Source organism: Phoca vitulina, unplaced genomic scaffold (assembly GCF_004348235.1).
Source record: "Phoca vitulina isolate PV1807 unplaced genomic scaffold, GSC_HSeal_1.0 scaffold9, whole genome shotgun sequence".
Classification (NCBI taxonomy): domain Eukaryota; kingdom Metazoa; phylum Chordata; class Mammalia; order Carnivora; family Phocidae; genus Phoca; species Phoca vitulina.
The window spans coordinates 37,311,697-37,337,145 of record NW_022589712.1 but is presented as its reverse complement, the minus strand read 5'-3'; the positions used below and the strand labels follow the sequence as shown (position 1 = coordinate 37,337,145).

At 38.4% G+C, this 25,449-nt stretch overlaps 1 long non-coding RNA gene and 1 pseudogene across 1 annotated transcript; one reads left to right on the top strand and one right to left on the bottom strand.

Moving 5' to 3' along the window:
- The window catches only part of LOC116634710, a 14,303-nt pseudogene extending 10,804 nt beyond the window's left edge, over positions 1-3,499 (top strand).
- A 3,355-nt stretch (positions 3,500-6,854) lies between these two features.
- LOC116634521 lies at positions 6,855-25,416 on the bottom strand. The gene is made up of 4 exons (XR_004299988.1): positions 25,207-25,416; positions 18,117-18,295; positions 12,560-12,674; positions 6,855-7,134 (listed from the first exon to the last, which is right to left on the bottom strand). It is a non-coding gene; the product is annotated as an uncharacterized LOC116634521 (long non-coding RNA).
- Positions 25,417-25,449: the final 33 nt, after the last annotated feature.

The following is a 25,449-nucleotide window of genomic DNA, read 5'->3' as shown; positions in this document are numbered from 1 at the left end:
ACAAAGCAGGAAAGAATGTCCAATGGAAAAAAGACAGTCTCTTCAACAAATGGTGTTGGGAAAATTGGACAGCCACATGCAGAAGAATGAAACTGGACCATTTGCTTACACCACACACAAAAATAGACCCAAAATGGTTGAAAGACCTAAATGTGAGACAGGAGTCCATCAAAATCCTAAAGGAGAACACAGGCAGCAACCTCTTCGACCTCAGCTGCAGCAACCTCTTTGACCTCAGCTGCAGCAACTTCTTCCTAGAAAAATCGCCAAAGGCAAGGGAAGCAAGGGCAAAAATGAACTATTGGGACTTCATCAAGATAAAAAGCTTTTGCACAGCAAAGGAAACAGTCAACAAAACCAAAAGACAGCTGACAGAATGGGAGAAGATATTTGCAAATGACATAGCAGATAAAGGGCTAGTATCCAAAATCTATAAAGAGCTTATTAAACTCAACACCCAAAGAACAAATGATCCAATCAAGAAATGGGCAGAAGACATGAACAGACATTTTTCCAAAGAAGACATCCAAATGGCCAACAGACACGAAAAAGTGCTCAACATCGCTCGGCATCAGGGAAATCCAAATCAAAACCTCAATGAGATACCACCTCACACCAGTCAGAATGGCTAAAATTAACAAGTAAGGAATCTACAGATGTTGGAGAGGATGCAGAGAAAGGGGAACCCTCCTACACTGTTGGTGGGAATGCAAGCTGGTGCAGCCACTCTGGAAAACAGTATGGAGGTTCCTCAAAAAGTTGAAAATAGAGCTATCATACGATCCAGCAATTGCACTACTGGGTATTTACCCCAAAGATACAAATGTAGGGATCTGAAGGGGTACGTGCATCCCGATGTTTATAGCAGCAATGTCCACAATAGCCAAACTGTGGAAAGAGCCAAGATGTCCATTGACAGATGAATGGATAAAGAAGATGTGGTATATATATACAATGGAATATTATGCAGCCATCAAAAAGAATGAAATCTTGCCATTTACAATGACGTGGATGGAACTGAAGGGTATTATGCTGAGCGAAATAAGTCAATCAGAGAAAGACATGTATCATATGACCTCACTGATATGAGGAATTCTTAATCTCAGGAAACAAACTGAGGGTTGCTGAAGTGGTGGGGGGTGGGAGGGATGGGGTGGCTGGGTGATAGACATTGGGGAGGGTATGTGCTATGGTGAGCACTGTGAATTGTGTAAGACTGTTGAATCACAGGCCTGTACCTCTGAAACAAATAATACATTATATGTTAAAAAACAAAAAACAAAAAAGAAGATAGCAAGAGGGGAAGAATGAAGGGGGGGAAATCGGAGGGGGAGACGAACCATGAGAGACGATGGACTCTGAGAAACAAACAGGGTTCTAGAGGGGAGAGGGGTGGGGGGATGGGTTAGCCTGGTGATGGGTATTAAAGAGGGCACATTCTGCATGGAGCACTGGGTGTTATATGCAAACAATGAATCATGGAACACTACATCAAAAACTAATGATGTAATGTATGGTGATCAACATAACATAATAATAAAAATAAATAAATAAAAATAAAGGAAATGTTCCTCTTCTGGAAAAGTATTTTTAGGAAAGAACAATGTGGTAAGTGCTGTAATTGAATTATACACTATGTATTATGGGAAACCAAAGGAGAACAGAATTAACTCCACAACAGTTGATATTAAATCACAGAAGCAAAAGTCAAAAAGCCATAAACGACACCTGAGACACCTAACTGCTTTTGCTAGACTGACATCCTAAATCTTGTCTATGGTATTCCTGACCAGTGACCATAGAAAAGGCTGTAGTATCATCCCTTGCCTTGGAACTGACTCAGAGGCAGGAGCCAGGAAAAGGTGGGGCTACTGAGGCAGGGATAGAGTTGACCAGAGTGTCAGATCCCCTAGCCTTCCTCCTCTACACATCCAGAGTGCCTCTACTTCCTATCTTTAAAATATAGACTTGCCACATAATATTTCATTTAACAAAAAGATAATGGTGCTAAAAAAATCCAACTGAGCATGAATTTTAGCACACAATTTCTCATATTGATGTGAGTGTGTGTGTGTGTGTGTGCGCGCACGCGTGTGCGCGTTTCCAACTGATATGTAATCCTCTCAATACCAGGCATCTAAGTACACAAAAAGATTGCTCAAAGAGGCTGTGCTAACAATAGTTGTTTTCCGTAAAAGGATAATTACTGCTGCCACATTCATAAAGTGAAATTCTGATACAACTTAAACATTCAGCAAATGGTTAGGTAAATGTTACACTGAGCCATATTATGAAAGGATTTTTTACAGAGGTAGATTTATATGTGCTCATATAGAAGACTGTTCCAGATATATTGTCAAGTATACATACAATTTTATTAGCATTGCAATGCTAATGAAGTATGAATCTTGATTTACAAACTTAGATATGCAAGAAATGTAACTTTTAAAAAATAATGAACTGACTTTCTGTTTTAACCTTACTTTTATGTGGTAATAGAAAATTAATTTCTGATATTGCATTTGAGTTCCAGGAAGGTTTATTTCGGCCAAGTTGTGGGTGAAAAGACAGCTCATCCCTGGTTTTGTCCTCTATCAGTTACTGGTATCCTAGGATCCATTCTTACCCTGTCTGGCCACCCATCTTCGGATCATGCCAATCATTTCTGTGTCTTTCCCTTCCTTAGCCTGTTCTCCCAGCTACTCCCATGCCCTTCCCATGAGTCATTCCATACATGCTAGGCTGTAGGAAATTCTGAGAGACTCTCTAAAGTCCAGTGGGTCTTATGTATCCATACAAGCAGTGTGTATTGGAGATTGTCTCAAGTCACAGGGAAAGTGGTAGAAAATTCACCCTTGTCATTGCCAGAAAGAGTGATTTATGGCTTTGTTCTTTTCCTAAGCTCCCAATTTGGCTTCATACTATTTCTTGTGTGGGCTTTTATTCCTGAATCTTGGCTAAACTCCTTAGGTTTAACCTATTTGCCTCAAAACAAAACAAAACAAAACAAAACAAAAAACAAAAACAAAAAACCCAAAACCTATTGGCCTCAAAAATATTGGGTAGTTGCATTTTCTGTCTATGTCCTCATTACTATAGTAATTGGTTATATACTCTTATTTGTAATAAACATGATGAGTACCCCTCCACTCAATGCCATTCATACAATCATAGGTACTATACTAAAAATCAACAGTAGAAGAAATACCAAGAAGAGACCATCCCAGCATTAAGAAATATTGTTATTAGTGGGGCACCTGGGTGGCTCAGTCAGTTAAGCATCCAACTCTTGATTTCGGCTCAGGCCCTGATCTCAGGGTTGTGAGATCAAACCTTGCGTCCAGCTCCATGCTGGTATGGAGCCTGCTTAAGATTCTCTCCCTTTCCCTCTGCCCCTCCCCCCTCTAAAAAAAAAAAGAGAGAAGAAAGAAGTATTACTACTAGTGAAGTAAACCAAATGTTCTTTCTTGCAGTCAAAGAACTTTATGCCAAAAACTAAATTGTATATAGACTAACACCAAGCATTTATTATAAATTTTTGATATAACCCTGACTATAATTTCGACTATCTTTTTTATTAACACCTGATATTGAAATGTAAAAAAAGCAAGTTGAACTTCTCTTAGATTAAGTTTTTTAATTTTATAAATGTTTTCAAATATTAGTTATTAATAGACAATAAATAAAATACTGCATTACTATAAAAAGCTAGCTACCCCCATTGACATTTCTTTTCCTCACAGGACTTGCCACCACCCCTGCCTGAGAGTCTACCTAGAAAGCAGGCACAACATCTCTACCTTCAAATTCCCTAAGCCTGCCTTTGTCCTGTCACTTTACTACCAAGTTCACTTGAGTTGGGGAGGCAGGACAGAAGACCTTCTTTCTCAGGAACCCACAAGGAAAGATGTCTTATACAGTTATGTAGTTTGAACACTCTAGAGAGATACTTGCTGGGGCATGAATAGGACTGAAATCTAGAAAGGCAAGACACTTGGCATGGAGCCAAGGCTGCTGGAAGAAGGAAGGGCTTTTGTCTTTGTACAAAGGTGTTGCCAGATGTCTAAGCCACTGCCCCTAGGAAGGATCTACTCAACAAGGCACCTTATTGTAATTCATTCACCAAAATGTGCCCTTTTTCTAATTTTCAGAGAGAAGCAGCATAAGTTACCAGAGGTCCTTTCTTCCTAAATCTCTCTCTTCTCCCAAGAGCTGAAATCTTTTTTTATCTACTCTTAAAAGCTCTAAGGCCTCTTCTGACTTATCATATATTCTCCCAAATCTCTTTTTATTCCCTGTGTCTTTCTCTTCCCTCAAGGACTAGAAACTCAAAATTAGAGACTCAAAAGTTGTTGACTTCCTTTTTTTAATGTATTCAGTTGGGTTATCTTTTCCTGAGGCAGTGAAGGCCGAATGTGCTAGCTGATGGAATGGGTGAAAGGCCAGGACCACCAGGAAATGCAGTGGAAAGAAAACCCCTCAGTTAATATTTCAAAATGTCATCTGCCATTGTGTGTGCATAGACTAGTTCTGGACGGCTACACACTTGTCTAAACTGTTAGCAGTAATTCCTCTCGGGAGTGAAATTTGGAGATGAGACCCGTATTTTCTGCTATGTAAATTTCTGCATTTGCAGTGTTTTTACAGGAGCTTATGTGACTTCTGCACATTTTTTTTGAAAGGCAAACTTTTTTAAAACCGGAGGAAAAAGGCTCCAGTGTACTCTCAGTGATGGTATTCAGAATGACAGTTTGTTTGTTCTTGCTTCTCATGAGTGTTTTGCAGTACATCCACCTCTCTATGTCAGAGTAAACTATTTTTAAGTTCTTGCATACTGTTTGTAATTCTCACATTAATGTGAGTTGCAGAAATGGCAGTACTAATCGATGGAAATAACATGGACTAAAATGTACATAATTTACATAATTCAGTATGATTTACTTCCCAGGTCCCACACTGGAATGCCAATTTCCCATTTCCTTTTTGCAGATGAGGAAGGGCCAGTACTTAACAGATAACAAGAGTAAGTCCCAAAGGGTGGCCCAAAGGAACAGAGCTGAGAGAGCTGGGACCAAAGCTCCAGTTCCCTAGATTCCAATCCAATGTTATTTCTATTACAGAATGTGCTTTCTCAGTTTGGGCTACTTCTTTCCTTTAGTGACATAGAGAGAATGGTGAGCAGAGGTGGATTTACAGGAATGAGGTTTAAGCTTTAAGCCCCTAGTTTGCGTGGGCCCTTTCTGAGGTCCTGGGAGGGCCACAGCATTAGGTTCATATGGGCACATGATTTTGTAAAATGTGCACAGTAATTTTTTTTTTAACAGCAATTGGTTAAGGCCACTGTCTCTTTCCTCTCCAGGTTCCCCTCATGCTAGGTGGTACTCGGTAGCCTTGTACCTTTTGAGGATATGAGTTAAGGAGCAGTTGATTAAGGTGGGATACACACAATTTCAGTGCATTGTCATTTATATGGTTCACAGTTAAGTTCCATGAAAATTATTGACAGCTAGCTATCCCAGTGTAGGGACAGATTCTAAGAATACCCTTACTGCCCACTGTGTCAATTTTCCTGGTTTCTTGACACAAAGGTGCAGAGCCAGAGGCTGATTATTACATGACAGCATATGGTGGTGGAGGTAGGAATTACGGAGCCAGAAGCTAATCTGTAGAAAATTCTTCCAATCATCAAGTGCATAAAATTTTAACAGAGGGTTTTGTTCCCATCAAGATCTAATCAAAACAAATGCTTTCTCCTCTCGGGAATATATTTCAGAATACAGTATATACAATTATAAAAGCTCCACACTTTTCATAGTTTATGGTAGTTGTATGAAACAGAATATTTCAGAATTGCTAGGTTTGAAGGGAAGAAACCTGTAACTATACTAAAAATAGAGCAGGTCTGTAAGAGTTCAACAGCATGACAAGAGGTTTCCCCAATTGACAACAGTTGACAGCAGTTTGCATGTCATTACAAATAATGATGGCATTAAAATTTTATGAACTAAAAATAATTTTTTAAAACATTCAATCAACACTAGACAAATTATCTTTCTATTCTCTCTACAGAACATAATTGATACTTAGTAAAGAAGTAGTCAAAAAAAAAAAAGCAGTCAGACTACACAGCCAAAACAATATTCTAAGTATTAGAGAAGTGTGGCAGACAACTAATTAATTTAAAATTGCTCTTTCTGGGCTTTTTTTTAAGTTTTATTTATTTAAGTAATCTCTACACCCAACATGGGGCTTGAACTCACAAGCCCAAGATCAAGAGTCATATGCTCTTCTGACTGAGCCAGCCAGGCACCCTTACTCTTTTTAGATTTTTGTTTGGTAGTTGTGACTTTGTGACCTTTTATAAACATATAATTTGTGTGATCTTTTTGTACCTGATTTCATACTCTTTTTTTTTTTGAAAGAAAGCCCTTCTGCATATGCTTCAGAAAGCTATTAAACTCAGATTCACCACTGATGGTGAACATAGTTTTAGATTTTCTTTTGATGCTTGCCTCTAGCAGCTTCGTTAACCCCTGCATTTTACTGAGTTCCCATCCCACTTCTTTCTAATTCTCTCCCTCATCCTTGAAGGTAACATGCACAGAAGCCTTCCCAAGATACCTAGTTAGAATTAATTGTTCTTTGTTTCAATTTCCATAGCAGCCAGTATTTAATCTCTGTCATCATACTTACCAGAATCTGCTCTGGATTAATTTATTCATCAAATATAACTTGAGGACCAATTATATGCTAGGTTCTGTGCTGGGTCTCAGTACCTCCCTTAGACCAGGACTTGCACAGGTCCCTGTATTTTAGAAGGCCGTCCAGCCACTCCCCTCCAAATGGGCAAAAGGTCTGCAAGGCGAAGGGGGCGTGCTCATCCAGAACCCTGATCTCCTTCCCTAGATCATGGCTCAGGTACCCGGGACTCCAGAATTCCTAGCTTAAATCCAGAGTCCGCTTCTGTGTGGGCTTCTTCCACTGGCCCTTCCTCCAGAGGGCCAACTTACCTCTGGGATGCTCACTCCAAGGGCCAAGGAGAAGCTGCTATTGAAGTGGGAGAGAGAATGCACAGAGCTTGGGTATAAAGCTGGTGTGTCCACACACATGCATGTCATCTCACAAAGGTAGGAGCTGTAATGGGAAAAGAAAGGAGCAAGCTAGTAGCTCCATTTGTATTCATGCCCGGGACCCTACAAATGTCAATTATGGCCCTGCTAAGACTGTAGTTGAATGTCTATATCGTGTTTTTATCCCAGAGATTCCTAAACTGTCTCTGTAGGTTTTTTTCATGGCATAACTAGGACAAAAGAAACAGTTCCACTTATTAAGTAATTAGGTCCAAACAACTTACTAGTAATAATTCACATTGTGTCTGACAGATGTCATATTGTTTCCCTCAAAAATGTCAAGTATCCTGTAGCTACCTGTGAATTTGTTACAGATACCTGGGGTACCTTAGTGCATAGTTCAAGAATCATGCTTTTATCCACTAGATTATGAGCTTCTTTGGAAAAGATGTTGTATCTCATTCATCATGGAAAATTGTGTCTTTCAAAGATGACCACATTCTCAGTCCCACATGCTTTTCTAGAAACTTACCACTCCCTCAATGAGATACAAAATCTAATTCTCTTCCCCTTGAATTTGGAGGGACTGGGGACTCACTTGTAATCAACAGAAAGTAGCAGCAATGACACTGTTTGACTTGAAAGGTTAGGTCATAAAAGGTGATTAATTTCTATCTTGTTAGCCAGAACATTTGCTCTGAGCTGCCATGTAAGCAACCCAACTGTCTTGAGGCCATCATGCTGCAAGGAAGTTCAAACCAGCCCACTCAGAGACACCACATGGATAAGCCCAGAAGCTACTTAAAGGAAGATAAAGTCCTCAGTTCCTCCAACTCCCTGCTCTCTCAGCTCTGACCACTACCTTAGTGCAACCACAAGAGATATCCAATGCCACCACCACCCATCTGAGGCCTTCCTGAATTCCCGTCCCACAGAATCTGTGATCATAATAAAATGACTGCTGTTATTTTAAGCCATCAGTTTTGGGTGATGTCTTAGGCAGCAATGGTAACTAGAAAACTCTTTTTCTTTTTCTTTTCTTTTCTTTTTTTTTTTTTTTTTTTTTGGCCTTAACAGCATAGTATTTTAAGATTTTATTTATTTATTTGAGAGAGAGAGACAGAGATAACAAGAGAGAGCAGGAGCGGAGAGGAGAGGGAGAAGCAGGCTCCCCGCTGAGCAGGGCTCCATCCCAGGACCCCGGGATCATGACCTGAGCCAAAGGCAGATGCTTAACCAACTGAGCTGCCCCGGCATCCCAGCAGCATAGTATTTTGAGTACTTTGGAGGTTCAGTAAATGCTGATCAAATTGAATATAAAAATGAAAATCTCAATATATGGATTAATCTAAATTTCAGTGATGATTGAAAAGAACAAAATTATAGATGTATATGTTGAAAAATATGGGAACTTTGGTTAGATGTATAGTGATGCCAGAGCAAACCATGGATATCAGGGTTTGAGTTTTTTCAGAGTTTTCATAAATCCCTTAGATGAGTCTGTTTCCTTGCCTTTTGTTTTTGTCCCCTCAAAGGGCAGGGAAAGAATTCTAAATGCTCATTTGCAAACTTGCTATAACATGAGGTCACCATAGGGGTTGTACATGCTGAATTTTCCATTCTAGTTAATTGAGGATTTTAATTAGTCAATTCAGACTAAGCAAGGTACTACTATAATTGGTGGATTCCAAAGGCAGCCATCTGTTCCCTTTGTGAATATTAATACTATGTCATGTAGAGTCTAGCAAGGAGAAGAATTTGTCCAGTAGGAATTTTCTTAACATTAGCAAAAGGTGAATGCTTCCGAAATAAAAAGGAAGAGCTAGGAGAGCAAACAGACTAAAATAAGTAAAAAGAAAAGAAAAGGCTCAGGGAGAAAGGAAACACTCCAATTATTTGGTATGTTAAGAGAATCAACTGAATTTAACCTGAGACATCTGTTTGTGCCTGGTGTTGTTTTTCATTGGAGTGGAGGGAGGTAATTAAAATGCCATGTAGCTGCTTGCCTTGTATGCATTTCTAAGCATAATTCAAACTCTTATGAATCTGCCCTCTCAAAGAAATGGCTGATTATAGAAACAGAACAAAACCTCTTTGATCCCTCTTGTGATACAACTAGGTCATGAGAAGCAGAATTCCAAATATATTCTGTTTTGGATGGCTCTTCATGGAAAGTCCGACTTGGGGAGGTTTTGAAATGAACAATGATGGAAACCAAGTCAGAATATAAAGCAAAAGACTTGTTGGCATGAAAAAACACCAACTCTGCAAAGGTTACCTAAATGGACTTTTTGTTAACAACAACTTGTTTTCTAACTTCCTTCAAAATAGGGTTTTTCTAATGAATAGTACCTAAAAGGTATAATGATAGATATCAGGTGTGCATAAAGATAGATGAATTGATTGTGCCATGCAAAAACCCATAATATCTTGGGTACTTGTGGGGGAAAAAAGTATGCAATACTTATGAGTTTCTCATAAACTCGACCTGTTTTGCTAGTGGTTTTATTGTCTAAAATACATAAATGTATCTTTGTATTCTAATCAGAGGAAACTTTTGTCCTTTTGGAATTAGTTGTGTCTCTCTCTAAAAGCAAAAACTTAATCTTAAAATATTTTGTGGAGAATCTAATATTTTTTTAAAAATTCCTGTAATGATTGGGATAAGGCTATATAACCATTATTCTCTTACCCTTGCAAAGGACAGGCAACCACATACTAACTGGTTTAAAAACAAAAGGGATCTAATGGCTCATAAAACAGTAAGGTTCAGTGTTAGGACTGGTTTCAGGTATAGCTCAGTCAGGGACATGGCTCTGTTTTTCTACAGTTTCCTTAGTTTTGCCCTTCTCTATAATGTCATCTTCAGGCTTCCTTCAGGATTCCAAAACAGTCTCACAGGAAGGAGGGTTTCATGTGTTCTCACATCTCAATATGCTCCCTGATTGAACTTCTCATCATCAATCCCAGTGGCCTGGAGACTGTGCATGTGCATACATAAGCCTAGAGCAAGCAGATGGGGCATTTTCTGATTGGTTGGTCTATCCCAGTTCAGGGTCCACCCTGGACTGGAGTCAGTTCAATCTCACCTCAGCTAATAGCTACTACCCAGTGATGAGGGGTGGCTCTTCAAAGGAAAATTTGAGTATTGCAACTTAGTGGGGCAAGGGGTAATAGGTACTGGGAAGATAATTAATTTTTAGTCCAGGTAGTTCTTATTAACTGTCACAGTAGCTCTTCTGTTTTCTGGACAAGTATTATCATGGGCAAGTATACGATTTTCATCAGAGAAAATAGTCCTCCTATTTTAAATTGTATTTATAAAACGTAGAAATAAGGAATTTATCAGAAACAAAGAATCAAATTAGCAAAGATTTCAACCACAGCAACAGTTTTGATTCTTTTAACAAATACTTATGTGTATCAGGTGCTGTGCTAGATTCTAGACACCAAGGAGCTCTTTATTATTTTTCTACACTAATTCTACATTACAAAAAAAAAATTACCTATGAAACAAACAACAAAACTATTCATTTGTTTTTCCATTTTAAAGATTAATCAAAAACACATAAATTATAAGAAATCCTAAGAGGTAAAAAAATGACATAAATTTTAAGAAATCTTAAAAGGTAAAAAATGAAATTTTGAAAACAGTTGAAGTACTGAAACTTTGAAGACAATTGACATTTTTATTAGTCTATTCAGTATCATCGTAATATAAATATATTATTCAGTTGCCTAAAAAGCATTATTAAAGATTAAAATAAATAATATGTATGTGATCTCTCTTGGCTTTTAAAAATAATGACTTTTTTTCCAAAAAAATATTCATGACTACTATTGTGAATCACTGGTGATACAAGGGCCCCAGATTAGGAACAATAATCATAAAATAAAACAAAAACAAAACAAAAAAGTGTAGACACTAAGATATAAATCATATAAATCCTATACACCATTGCTATCAAGTTTAAAGCTCACTTCTCCACTAAATCATTCTCTACCGCTCTGATGAAGGGCCCCCAAATTTCTTATTTGCCATTTAATTCCGTACGGAGTCAGATTGAGCCATCCGGGCTCAATCTGAGCTTAACCTGAAGTTGCTTCTTCATCATATGACCTCAGGGTGCCATTGGGTATGCAGTATGCAGAATTAACCTTAAGAATTAACATCTTTAGTATTCAAGTAGCTCATACCACTCACAAATTTCTAACAAAGAATAGCCTGTATTTTATACATTAGTTGAAAACCTAGCAGAAGTGTACACAGGACTAGGCAAGCACACAGTTGACCTTGTATCAGCAATGAATGCATGCTGAGCACCCACTTCCCACTTTTCATATTTCCATCCTGCCCCCACACAGACAACCTCTGTTCAGATGAGCATTTTTACCAAATACTTCACCTCCCACAAAGCAATAGTGTATAAGATTTATATAACTAATGTTTGTAAGGGACTGGTAGAGCCTTGTCTGAAAGATGCCTTTGAAGAGGAAAGGATTGTTGACACTGTGATGTCCTGGATTTCTTATCCTTATCAAGACTGCTTCTATGGGGAAAAGCTACAGAAATGATAGATGGGACCACCTTTATTCAGCACAGTTACAGGTGGCAAAACACTGCTGCAAGACTCAAGCAAGAATATGTCCCTTGGCAACATCAACACTATACACATGTATCCTGTCAATCACTAAGAATGCAGGTACCATACTTTACAGACCAGGGATAATGTTAATTCCAACCTGCTTACAGTGTGCTTTGTACTGATAAAGTTCAAGGAGCTTTGCAAGCACCATAATTTAGCAAAGTGTGAAATGAAAGCTACATATAAGAAAATTGAGGCATTTCGAAAAATTAAGACATCTTTATTCAGCCATTAACAAGAAGGGTTGACATATTCAGTTTCAGAGCTACAAATGCTTTTCCCCATACAGATTATTTTTGTTGTTATTTAGAATTGACCTTCATTGAGGATATACAATGGACTATATATTGCTAGGAGGTTTCATGTTATTTATGTTATTTGATCTTTAAAACAACTCAGTAATGTATATTTTACAGTTGAGGAAATTAAGTCTTAGAAGAAAAATTAATATGGCTAAGATAACACAGGCTACTAAGTGACAGAGTCAAGAACCTAAGTCTGCATGATTCCAAGGTCTGCATGATTCCAAAGCCATTGTGCTTTCCATTATACATACATACATACAACAGGGGAAGAATAATCACCACCAATCTAATACAGTTGACCCTTGATCAACATAGGGGCTAGGGGTGCCAACCCCTACATAGTCAAAAATTTGCATATAACTTTTGACTCCCCAAGAACGTAACAACTAGTAAGTAGCCTAATGTTGACCAAAAACCTTACCAACAAACAGTCAATTAGCACAGATTTTGTATATGTATTATATACTATATCCTTCCAATAAAGTAAGCTAGAGAAAACATTATTACAAAAATCATAAGAAAGAGAAAATATACTTACAGTACTGTACCATAGTCATAAAAAATAATCCACACATAAGTGGATCTGCACTGTTGAAACCCAGGTTGTCAAGGGTCAACCGCAGTTTCTCTCTTCTAGGAGCTTGTCCATACCTCTGCAAAGAATAGAAGAAACATAACTTTTTCAAATAAATTACTCTTAAACATCCATGAAGTTGTCTCATAACATGCCAGCCTCATTTCTGTTTTCCATCCCTGACCTGTGGACTAGCAGCCACAGTTTAGCATTTGATTATTTACATTAAGTCTCTATTTTATTTTATTTTATTTTATTTTTATTTATTCATTTGAGACACAGAGATACAGAGAGAGAGAGAGCATGAGCAGAGGGAGAGGCAGAGGGAGAGGCAGAAGCAGGCTCCCTGCTGAGCCAGGAGCCTGATGCGGGGCTTAATCCCAGGACCCTGGGATCATGACCTGAGCCGAAGGCAGACACTTAACCATCTGAGCCACCCAGGTGCCCCAAGTCTCTATTTTAAAATACTCCCTGATTTATACCTACCCCTGCCAATCAGACACACACACTACCTCCAACACTTCCACCATTAATGGGCTCAGTAATGTCATTACTACAAGAGGAACTCCAAAAAGAAAGAAAATTAATGGGTCCATCAGTGAGAACAGAAATAATATGTGACAAAACAGGAATGCCTTCAGGTAGCTTGGATGGGCAGGCAGACTCAAGGAGCTGGCCCTCAACCCAAAAATACATTATCCTTCTGTAGACTGAAATTTGAAAAAGAGACTTTGTTATACTCTTGGAATTTGAAAAAATAGCAAATCATTTAAGTCCACAAACATCCTTTTCCTAAAATACACATTCCTGAAGAACCATGAGAGACGATGGACTCTGAAAAACAAACTGAGGGTTCTAGAGGGGAGGGGGTTGGGAGGATGGGTTAGCCTGGTGATGGGTATTGAGGAGGGCACGTTCTGCATGGAGCACTGGGTGTTATGCACAAACAATGAATCATGGAACACTATATCTAAAACTAATGATGTAATGTATGGGGATTAACATAACAATAAAAAATTAAAAAAAAAAAAAAAAATAAAATAAAATACACATTCCTACTAAGAGGCATCTAACACACACAACTTAGGGCCAGTTCAGACTGTTTTCCCAATACCTCTATGAGATCAATTACACTGAGGAACTATCCATTCTTACTAGGAGAATGAAGATGGAAGTAATGAATTTTAAAGTATGGAGCAGCTTGAGGGAAAGAAATGTTCAAGGATCAAAGTACAATGCTGGGTTTGGGTCATTATGAAGGCACTCAGTACTAGTAACTTGGGGAGACAGGAATGAAAGGTAGATAGAAAGGCACATGAGAGGATGTTAAGAAGACATTAGAGGATGGGTTGTCTGGGTGGCTCAGTCGGTTAAGCATCTGCCTTTGGCTCAGGTCATGATCCCAGGGTCCTGGGATTGAGTCCGGTCCTGCATGGGGCTCCCTGCTCAGTGGGGAGTCTGCTTCTCCCTCTTCCCCTCCCCGTGCCCAACCTGCCTTCCCTGCCTCTGCTCATGTGCTCTCTCTCTCTCACAAAAATAAATAAAGAAAATCTTTAAAATAAAAAAAAAAGACATTAGAGGATGTACTTGAGAAAATGATTCTAAAGTTCTTCCAGAAGTATAAGCATTTTTTAAAGTAATCTCTACACCCAACATGGGGCTAGAACTTATAACTCCAAGATCAAGAGTTGCATGCTCTATCAACTATATAAATAGTTGAATGGATACACAAAATGCAGTATTACATACAATGGACTATTATTCAGCCATAAGATAGCATAAAGTTATGACACATACTACAACATGGATGAAAACATGCTAAGTGAAATAAGCCAGACATAAAAGTACAAATGTTATGATTCCACTTATATAAAATATCTAGAAAAGGCAAATTTATTGAGACAGAAAGTAGATTAGAAGTTACCAGGGGTTGGGGGAAGGGAGTTGTAGGAAGCTATTATTTAATGGGCACAGAGTTTCTGTTTGAGGTGATGAAAAGTTTTAGAGATAGTGATGATGGTTGCAGAATATTGTGAATATAATTAATGCCACTGAATTGTACATTTAAAAATGGTTATAATGGAAAATTTTGTTTTATGTTATACACGTTATACCACAATGAAAAAAATAGTTAAAAAAAAAAAAAAAGAAGGAAGAAAGAAAGGACAAGTCAAGAAAAAATTAGAGAAAAAAGAAAGAGGAATGAAATTAGCCCTTGTCTTACTATTAATTAAAATACATTGTTTTAAAATTATAATAATTAATAACAGTGAGATCCTGGCACAGAAACAGAGAAACAAGTAAATGGTATCAAATAGAAAGTCTATAAGCAGACCTGTTTATACACATGAATTTGGTATGCAATGAAGAAGGAATATAAGTCAGTGAAACAGTAATGTAGGAGCATCAATAGTCTATCCTGAGACAACTAATGAGCCATTTAAAGGATGAACTCCTTCTTGAGGGCAGGAATTCTGCCTGCATTGTGTACCAATTTCCCAAGCAAAAGCATGATACCTGGTACATTGTAGGCATGCAGTTAATGTTTGCTGAATGAACTAAAATTCATTCCTATGTAAAAAATATACCAAAGTAAATTCTGGATTGAATAAAGATTGCTTCTAACTGGGAAAAAAATTAAATACTGATAAACTTGAAAAAGTAAAAACCTCTACACATAAACATCAAAGGTGCATAAATAAGATTTAAGAGAAAATGACAAACTGAAATAAATATATATGTATATTTATAATATTTGAGACAAACATTAAGTGCCTTGGTTTATAATTAGCAGCTTTAACTCAATAATAAAAAAAAGACAACTACCTCAAGAGAAACATTAAGTATGTTAACAGTCACAAGAAGTTATAAAAAGCCAATAAGATTATGAAAAAAAATCTAACATCATTAATAATAAAAAAAACTAAAATTAAAATAGATACTATTTCACCTATCAGGTTGGCAACTATTGAACTATCTAGTGTTGGTGATGATTCAGAAAAATGAATATTCTTACACATTGTTGGCAGAGATATAAATTGGTCCAACTGTTATTAAAGGTAATTTGGCAGGAAATATCAAAAGTGATTACAATTTGAATACTATTTTGTCACCTGACTCCATTCCCGATAATTTAGACTAAAAATAATTAAAACACGTGCACATTTTTTTTTACCTATAAGGTTTCTCTAAATTTCAGCATTGCTCATAATAGAAAAAAACTGTAAATATTTAAGTGCCCAATATGAAACAGCTAAGTAAATTTATGATACATCCATTCCAAAGACTACTACACTATCAGAGAAAAAAAAAAAAAATGATGTTATGGACTGTTTAATGACTGGAGGAAATGTTCACTATACTAATTTAGGTTTAAAAAGCAGTTTACCAAATAGTATTAGGCAAAATGATTTCATGTTTTGTGAAAATGAAAAAATATATAAAATTGGAAGGATAAACTTTACATCCAGCTTCAATTTAGAAATCACTAATGGTGATTGTCTGATTATCAGGTTAAATGGCAATTTAAATGTTACTGCTAACTCAATTTACTAATTTTTCTGCAAAATCATGTATTGCTACTATAATATAAAAGCAATAAAACATGCCTTCAATTTCAATAAAGAAACAAAAGGTAACAAGAAAGTTGGTCCCCTATTATCAGGACCCACAATTAGTTAATTAGTTATAATATCTGTCTCTTTTCATGTGTCAAGCATATTACTAAGCACTTGACACACATTATTTTATTTGTTCCTTACTCTTTTATTAGGTATCATTAACCCCTGAGGTCCTAGGTTCAGAAAAAGGACTGCTCAAGGCCATGTGGCTAGTGACAGAGTTGGGAATGACCCCCTAGTGTCTGAAGCCAAAGCTTATATTCTTAACCACAAACATTCTTGTTGTGGAGTAGTTTGGCTTTTTGAAGGTAGACCCTCAAAACAAACAAACAAACAAACAAAACACACACACACACACACATCCAAAACCAAACCAAACCAAAAAAAAAAAAAAAAAAAAAACTACCAGGTATCATATAGTTGCTATGAGATTTGACACTCCAAACAATACACTTATAAATGGTCTTTGGGAAACAAATTTTTCTCGAACTGTGCATTGCTTCTACCTGTTTGCACTGGCTGTATCTGTCTCACATGCATCCTTTTTGGAGGCAATATCCAGTAATGGGTAAGAGCACTGACCCGTTTTTGGATTTCCTGAGTCAAACCTGACTCTACCACTTAATACCCATAACACCTTAAGCAGTTATTTAACCTCACTGGGTCTGATTTCTCACCAGTAAAATAAAGATGATGATTGTCCTACCTCAAGGAGTTCCAGAGAGGATTAAAGAAATGAATCCACATAGTGCTTTGTTAGCTAACTGACACAAAGTAAGCACTTGCCAAATGGCAGCTATTCCAATCATTAATGTAACCTCTGGATAGTAAGTTCCCCCCAAAATCACATGTTACGTTGCTTTTGAATTCCCTAAAGAGCTCACTAGATGATTGATCAGTGGATTGAAGCTGGATGTAAAGTAATATCCAATGCCAAATCTCAGCACTTCAAGTTTTCCACTCTGATTCAGTAAGAGCCCTATCTTGTTAACCTTTGTTCACTAATAGGAGCTTTGTTTTATTCTGACCTGCAATGCAGTGACTAAAAGAAAATCACCATTTTAAGGCTGTCTTGCCTTTCCTTCTTAAACATTACTGTTGTTTACTGATTGAATATTCAACATTTAAATGCAAGTTACTTTCACTTCCACAGGGCCTTTCGGGGAAGAATGTAACTTTATGAGTCTAAAAACAGTTAAAGGACACCTGAATTGTAACATCCCTAAATATTTATGGCACCCAGTAGAAAAGTAACTGTAACTTATTTTTCTCTTTCAGCAAGAAAGTAGAGGAAAGAATCAGGGCTCAATCTTTCACTGCAAATATCTAATCTGGGTAAATCTGAGATAGCTTGCAGTGTTCATGTACCATAGGTTACTCAGAAGTCAATGAAGCTGAAAATCTCACTTTTAGAAAGTTCTCTTAATCCTTGAGAGTATAACCAACCGTTTATTGATTTTAATAATGACATGGCAGATTTTTAAACAAATCTGTAAATATTGATGTGCAAATCATGGCATAATTCTGTGAATTCTCCACAAAATAGACAGTGAACATATTCTTTCATCTAAACTGGTCATATTAAATAAATCCAAGAAATGTAATTAAATACTATGAGTTTCCCAAAGGCCAAGTTAACAGTCCTGACAATTCTCTTCCAGTGGCTAAAAGACTTACACAGAGAAACAAAGAGTATCAAAAATTCCATTTAGAAAGACAAATTTTCCTGGAATTTTTCTTCTACTACAATGTTTTCAATTCAAATTAGTGATGACAAAACAAGGAAGAAACATGATTGGATCAATCTAATTAATTATAGCTCTTTCAGACAGGCAAACTTCTCCATGATTTGGCTACAACTTAATTCATTTCCCCCAAACAACTCTCTCCCTTATACCCACCTTTCCTCCAGATCCTTCACTCTAGCTAAGGATCACTTCTTTCCCCAAGAATGGCCTGCATCTTCAGCCTCTGTGTATCTTGGCAAATGCTGATCCTTCTCCAAGAAAGTGTGTTTAGGATTGTAGCTATTCCAGACACCTTTCAAGGCTCTGCTCAAATGCCACTTTTTCTCTTAATCCTACAATTGCACCAAAGGATAGATAAGAGGTTAGACAACCCTCCTCATAATGTTTGACAGCAATACAAAGACATCCCAATAATCGTAATATCTAAATGAAAACTGTGCTTATTATATAAGTGGAAATTGAAGACAAAAATCCTTGGGCCACCCCCCCCATCCCCCTTCCAACACGATTGCTGCCTCTAATCCTACACAAAAATTTTGGAACTACCATGGATGAAATCACCCTCTGAAAATGAATTTTTCACTTTATGCCCACAGCATGCAGATTTCTTTTACTTTGGCCTTGAATATATCCCATCTTGTGTAACAATTCCTTGTGTTTGGACTCCTATATTATTTCTCCTGCTATTTCTGGAGAGTGGGAATTGGGTCTTATTCACCAGATATTACCCACACTGCTTAACAGAGAGCACTGCTCAAAGTAGGTATTTAATACTTCAGTGGCCTGGAAATAAGAACAAATTTAAGAGAGGCACAGTCCAAAAAATCAGGCATGATTAATGAGTGAGTCTTATTACTTTCAAGTATACAAACTAACAATTCTGTTAGTGATCTCTGTTCATACTCTCTTTGGTTTCATTTTTAGATCATTTCCCCCACAATTCTACTTATTTAGCCGCTACTGTGATGTTCCCAACATAGTAGTTCTCAAACTACATTTTTGAATGAGAACAGTATTTCATTGTTAAAATCAAAGTGTGGATATTCTTTTCCCAATTCACACAAAAACATTAAGTTATTGTTAGAATTTTTCAATTTTAAATTTTGCTCACACCTTCGTTATCACAACTGGAATCTATGCAAACAAATATATAGTTAATTTATCAATATTTCATGGGTTCACACAAACAGAACATGATTTTCCAGGTGTTTCACCTGAACACCAGAGAGACTTACTCTCCCAACCCTTTTATATAACAATCTTATTCCCCTTGTACCAAGAGATTCAAAATACTAAAGTCTGCTTTTCCAAGGGTGTACATTTTAAAAATTGAAGAAACTGATTTAAAAATGTAGATGATAGAATAGACAAAAGATAAGGTATTTCAATATCTAAAATAAACTTAAATAGAATGAATGTAATTTTCAGAAATAGAGAAAATACAAAACCTACAAAATTTGCAAATTCCTTTTTACAAATGGTGGTTTAATTATGCAATGCAGCATTTCCTCTCTGACTTGAACTACTGGTCTGTACCAGGTATTACCATAGCCTCTTATATACTAACAATCAAGGCATGTCAATTTAAAAACTTTTAATTATTTTGTGCTTTGTACATGTATCTGTATATAGACACTTCTATCTACTTATAGATGATAAACACTTAAGTGCCCATAAACAACATTTGTATGGGTTTTCTATTTGCTATTCATATCTTGACCTATTTTCAGACTTTATTAATGTTCCTGTTGAGACTATTCTAGCAAAATCCTGATAGCCAGCCTTGACAAGTAAACCCTACAACGCTCTGAGTTTTGATTCATACATGATTCACTAATGCCCTAGGATTCTCAGATTAAAAGTGCTATGGAAACACCTTTATTACATATTCAAGATGCACCTTTCTTACATATTCAAGGCACAGTACACAGCACTTTCCATCCTGCAGCTGAGCATGTTTGCTCTCTGCTAAGCACCATGACATTTTGTTTTCAAAGAGGTTGCATTGTCTTGATGAATGTTGCAGTTCCTAAGAGAACTGTTATTTTTTTTTAAGTATTCATTTCCTAGAAATAGAATGAGCTATTACTTAAGACCAAAATCTATCTCTAAAAAATATATCTATCTCCAATGCCCACAATACATTATTACATTAAATTATTTTGAAGGCCATAGGCAGAAAAATTTTAAAACTTCTGTGTTTTGCCTTTCAACCAATAGATCCCCAGAGTTAGTTAAACTCGTATCTGCTAGAAAAAATACAGTCCTGTCTTGGGGGGAAAAAAAACCAAAAAACTTGCTATTTTTCTGTTTCTCACAAAGTATGTACTTCAATAGGTTTGCAAAGCATGAAGGTCCAGAAATAGCCTGTTATTTTTTTTCCACAGAAAATCTAAAATTAGCAACTTATTACCAATCTAGGAGAATTCCCCTCCCCATAAAGTCATCTATCAATTTTAAAATAAGCAGTAAGGGCATAAAATGTGCACACATCTAATAAAATTTCCAATGAAAGTGTTAAGGAAATATAGGTGTTCATTTGCATTCTAGTGGGAAATAATTTTACTCTTAAACTTTTCCACAGCATTTGATATTTCAGAAACCTATAGTGTTTCTTTCTTTCACTCTCATCAAATAATGCCAACCGACCAGTTCCAGGAATCTTTGATTTAAATTTTTTTTCTAAAACTAGAAGCAGACACTTTCCTATGGAGAATCCAGATTTTTGTAACTCTTTGAGGTACTGGTCCTATTTATGTCAGTTAATTAAACTTGAGAGCTTAGTAGATGGCTTATTCAGCTATTAGGAGATAAACTATTGTCTTCATTTACACATAATATGAATGCTATTTTTCATGTTGTAATTAATACAGATACTTGGAAGAAAATTTTAGAAAAAGAAAATAATTGTTTTCAATAAAATAAAAATTTTAAAGTCTGTGAACAAAGTGGTCATGCAGTTCTTTTAGAATTCAGCTACTGGATAAAGTTTTTCTTTTTTGAAAAACAGATGTGCTTCCTCTTTTCTGGTTACAAGAATTAGAAAACTCACTATGTTTCTCTTTCTGACTTGGCTGCCAGGAAGCTCAGAGCTAAACTAAGTTCCCATTAACAGTAAATGCTTTCCTAGCTTTTAAATTCATGGCTGTTTATTGCTATTTTATTATGCCAATGTATTTAAACTCTATATATGTGGAAAGAAGCAGGAAGTTCATTAATTTCAAAAGAATTTCAGTTCAAACCATTTATTGTGCACCCCCTGCCTGCCAGGCCCTACTCTAGAGGATGCAGATGAGGTTAGTTAAAAGATTATTTTCATGAGAGAAGTGAATATATCTAACTGTATCCTTAAAGAGGAAAAAAATTCCAGTCAAACCAACTTCAAGAAAACAGAAATTTAAAAGAATCTCTTTGAAAGAAAAGCCTGCCAATATCAATTTAACCCTCACAAAGAAGTTGATAGAGTGAGTGTAGTTATCTTTTGAATGTGGCTTACAGGGATATGGAATACTAGTTACTTAATTATACAACCTTTTCCTCAAGGGTCTAACAATAAAACCAGCTTTCATCCTGGGCATGTGCTAAGAACCAATAACACTATTAATGAAATAAAAGCTTTTAAATAAATTACCCCTTAATAGCAGAGATCAATTTAAACATTCTAACTTCGAAGAAAGGACGCTTTGGGTCTAAGATTTCCTACCTCAGAGTTTTTGATGTAACAAATAAGTAGCACCTATTGGGGTAAGCCAAGAAATATGATGCACTTTATGTGACCAGGCAAGAATAATTGTTAACTAGTAAAGCAGTTCCCTTTTATAGTTGACTTCAAGGTTGGTGGGCCTACATCTGCCCTTGCTTTCTGCTTTGTTTTACTTTACTGGCTTGCTAATATGTGTCCTGTCTTACGTGACCCTAGGTTGGCTTGCCTTCTGCCAGCCTGATGTTGAGAAAGGTATTAAAATTTACAAGGATCTTGCCCATGGCCTCCACTCTCAAGGGTGCAGCTTTTTCACACACTTTAAAACATTGCCAGCTCACAATAGCCTTCCAGTCAGGGAGGGAAGCCCAACAAAACTGCCCACAGATGCATGTGCTTGTCACCTGCCCCAGCAATTGCAAATAGACTACCACTTTTCAGAGCAACCTGTTTGTCTTCCCTTTGCAAGAGAAAGCTCGTAAATAACTATAATATGTATTTCAGATAGGCCCAAAATTGGACTTCTCAATTTGAACTATGTGCACACAGGCTTCTCAGACTAACATAGTCTTTACATAACAGAGCTGCCTATAATTTCACTGAGAACCAAGTTAAAACATTTTTTTAAAGTGGTGTCATGCCTTGGTGATTTTCTAAGAGAAGCCAAACATTGGAATGGCAGATACCTTTTAAGTAATCGTAAGGAGCATCTCAAAGGATTCAGAGAAGTTACAAATAGCAAAGTGTATGACAATTGATCTTGAAACATTAGAGAGCTCTAAGGAAGAAAAAAGCAGACCAAGAAGATTTTTTTTTTTTAAAATCCTAGGTTCCTTCCCTAAATGGTGCTAGGAGAATGTTAGAATTACAGCAAAGTAAGCACTTCACTAATCTGTGCAAGAAAACCCAAATTTTGTGGGACAATATAAAACTAGGTCAAGATTGCCATACTTAGAAACACAGGTACAAAAATTGTAATTTAAACAGCTGCAAAATTAAATGGGTAGAAGAGTTGGGGAAGGGGATCAAGGCCATTGAGTCTGATGCTTCCAGATCTTGGCATTCGACATCTCACTCCCACGCCTTTAAGTGAGTTAAATCACATAAGCACAAAACATGGGCGAGATGACCAATTTCGGGAAGACGGCAGATTACCCCCTCCTCCATTCCCTTTAGATCCTCGTCCTGAACGTTCTCTTAATGGCATTTCGTTTCTAGGGAAGTCTCTCATATCTTTCGATCTCGTTATCTCATTGTACAAATCTTTGAAAAGGAAAGAGCCCGTGGTTTGCTCTGTGCGCGGACATCTTTTCTTCTGCCCGGGCTCTTAGTAAGCCTTCAACCAACTTTCGCTGAAAAGGATGTTGCTGAGGGGTGATGAGGCTTGAAATCCCACCGCTCTCTCATTCTCTTTTCTTTCTCTCAGCATAGGCCACTTCTCCATCCCCCTCTATTCCCCCGACAATCCACAATCCACAACCGTTTCTAAGTAAACCGGGGCGATCCTCCCCGTTTCTTCCTTTGACCGGAGAGTTACTTTCAGTGGAAGATAGATCAGACAAGATGCCTAACCAGGGGATAGTCAAATGGAATACTTGAGGGGAATAAAAGATCTAATTGAAAAATCCCGTGCTGCCTAATTGCGATTATTTTGCAGATAAGTGAGCATATTATTCTTTTGGTAGTGGTTTTTGTTTTGACACCGAGGTCTTTTGCCCTATGCATTCTTGTTTATTTAAAGGACTTAATATAGCGCTTACCATGTGCCGGCACTGTTCCAAACACTTTTTAAAATATGACCCTCTTTGCTTAAAAAAATTTTTTTAAGCGACATTAAATCCGCGTGTGCTTTTCGAACGTCCCTGCTGTATTTTTCTTTATAACACGTTACAGCAGTTAAGTCTTCAAAGACAAATATGGAAAAATTATAAACAGTTGCTAGTTTATTGCAAGCAAACCATTTCCCTCTTTGCAATTTTTCACAATTATAGTAATCAAATACACTAATATAGTGAGAATGAACTCTTAATTTTTTTCAGTGACGATCTCAGATTTTGCCGCCGGCGTTTGGAAGCGCGGGTTTATTTGCTCGCGTGGCAAACGTTAATTGCACTTGTAGGCATTCACTTTCAGAAAAACGTGCATCCCTCACTGAAAGTTGTGAAGGTTGAATTCACGCCAGGCCTGGTGCAGCGCATTCACCTGTGGCCCGAGCCGACTGGCCATTGGCACATCCTCCTTGGAGGTGGGGCGGGCGACCCGCCGGTTGGGCTCAGCACTGCAGAGCTACGGGGATCCGGAGCGGGTGGCGTCGGGGGAGGTCGGAGCGCGTGGGAAGCCGGCCGGCTCAGCTCTGCTCAGCGCCCTCAGATGAGCAGAGGCCCTCGCGGGCTGGGTACCCACCCTGAGGCAGGCAGCCGAGTTGGGGGGTCACTGCTCCCCCCCCCCCCCCCCCCCCCCCCCCGCGTCCCCGGCGTCCTGAGCTGACCTGGTCCAGCCCACCAGGGCCTGCCCGGCCCCCGCCGACTGTGTGCTTTGCCCGAGGTTAAGTTTCAGAAGTCAGGATGAAACGTTTTGGGTTTCTGTTCACACGGTTATTGCAGGCACCGCGGCGGGGACCGCACAAAAGAGACGAGGGCTTGTGGGGAAGGGGGTTTTGTGTTTTAATGAGGGCTTAACACGCTGGCTGCAAGTCCTTCCCGCTCTCCCCCGCCCAACCCCCGCCCGGGCCCAGTCTTTTCCCGACGCATCCTTTCCTCTCCGCCTCCCCGCCCCGCGCCGGTCTTGTGTGGGGACAGAATGGAGTGTCAATGGGACGCCCTAAGCAGATCCCTGGAAAATCCGGAATCCGTCCGTGGCGGACGGTTATGATGAATGACAGACGCCCCTTTCTCAAAGCCTTTTCTCCTCCACTAAAGAAATCACGGAGCTGTCCCGGAGCAACGAGTCTCCGGCTCGACCGCGACCAACCCGCCGCCCGCCTCGCGGTACAGCGGCTCCGGGCCGTGCGAGCCCACACCGCCTCTCGCGCTCGGTCTGCTCAGCTCCAGCCCTCGCTGAGGCACCTTGGCGTAGCCTGTTCAAGTACCGCAACACACGCGAAGAGCCGCTAGAAAACATGTGTTGAAAGCACTTCTGTAGTTTTTACAACCCACCTTGTCCAACGCTCTAAAAACTGCACACGAATTCGTACTTTAGAAAACAAACTGAATTTCCAAGCGCGAATTTTTTCACGTTCAGAATTCTCATTAACTCTACCGCTACGACTGCACACACCAAGGGGAGTGGAGAATTGCCATCATCTGGATAATCCAAGCTCGAAAAACTCGAACTTGAAAAACTACTAAAATTGTGTCCTGAAATACCTGCGTCATTGGTCTAGTCTTTCCTGCCACCAGAGCGGACACAACTCCGGCTCACGGTCTACTCAGCGCAGTCTACTATCCACAGCCCCCGTGGCCAGATGGAAATAACTGATTTAGAGCAAATCGAACGTCACATGGTAGCCGGGCTCAGACCCTCAGACAGCCAGCAGTTAAGTACCTGGTCGGGGAAACTCACGTCCTTATCTGTCCACAGCCCAGAGGCCGCGAAAGCAGCCTCGGGAGTTGCCAGGGAGAAAAGCAACTTTGATTTAAGGTTTTCAAAAACCCCAGAGGGCAAATGTGACCCTCAGGGTCAGCCAGTCAGCAGTTTTGGTCCAGACAAGGGACAGCCGAGTGGGGCGGTTCGGTTAAGCCACGGCGCCTCCCAACGTCACTACACGCTCGCTCACACTCAGCCACG